This window comes from Protopterus annectens, chromosome 12.part0 (genome assembly GCF_019279795.1).
Source record: "Protopterus annectens isolate FY-2018-M chromosome 12.part0, PAN1.0, whole genome shotgun sequence".
Classification (NCBI taxonomy): Eukaryota; Metazoa; Chordata; order Ceratodontiformes; family Protopteridae; genus Protopterus; species Protopterus annectens.
Window position 1 is genome coordinate 1186780797 of NC_056746.1, and position 282 is coordinate 1186781078.

The window sequence follows — 282 nt, forward strand, 5'->3', positions numbered from 1 at the left end:
ACACTAGCTTTTTATACAGAGTATGACAGAGTTAGAAAGGGAGGGGGAGGGGTGCATCTCCAGATGGGCCCACCCGACTGATTGACAGGTGATTACCAACAAGTATTAACATATGAGTTGGCCCCCCTACAGAGGATCAAAAGAGACATTTCCCAACATCCATGAGGACAGTGAGCAAGAATGCAGAGGAATGAATGAAAATTAACAAAACAATTTGCATGAACAAATTTTGTTATATTTCATTATGGTGGGGTAGAAAAATCAGTGAACAAGCTCTCTGTT

At 41.1% G+C, this 282-nt stretch overlaps 1 protein-coding gene across 1 annotated transcript in view; it reads right to left on the minus strand.

Moving 5' to 3' along the window:
* LOC122817379 (iroquois-class homeodomain protein irx-3-like) overlaps positions 1–2 on the minus strand; it is a 26598-nt gene extending 26596 nt beyond the window's left edge. The window contains exon 1 of the mRNA XM_044090572.1: positions 1–2. This exon is cut by the window's left edge and continues 245 nt beyond it. The gene's annotated coding sequence lies outside the window, so the exon portion shown is untranslated.
* Positions 3–282: the final 280 nt, after the last annotated feature.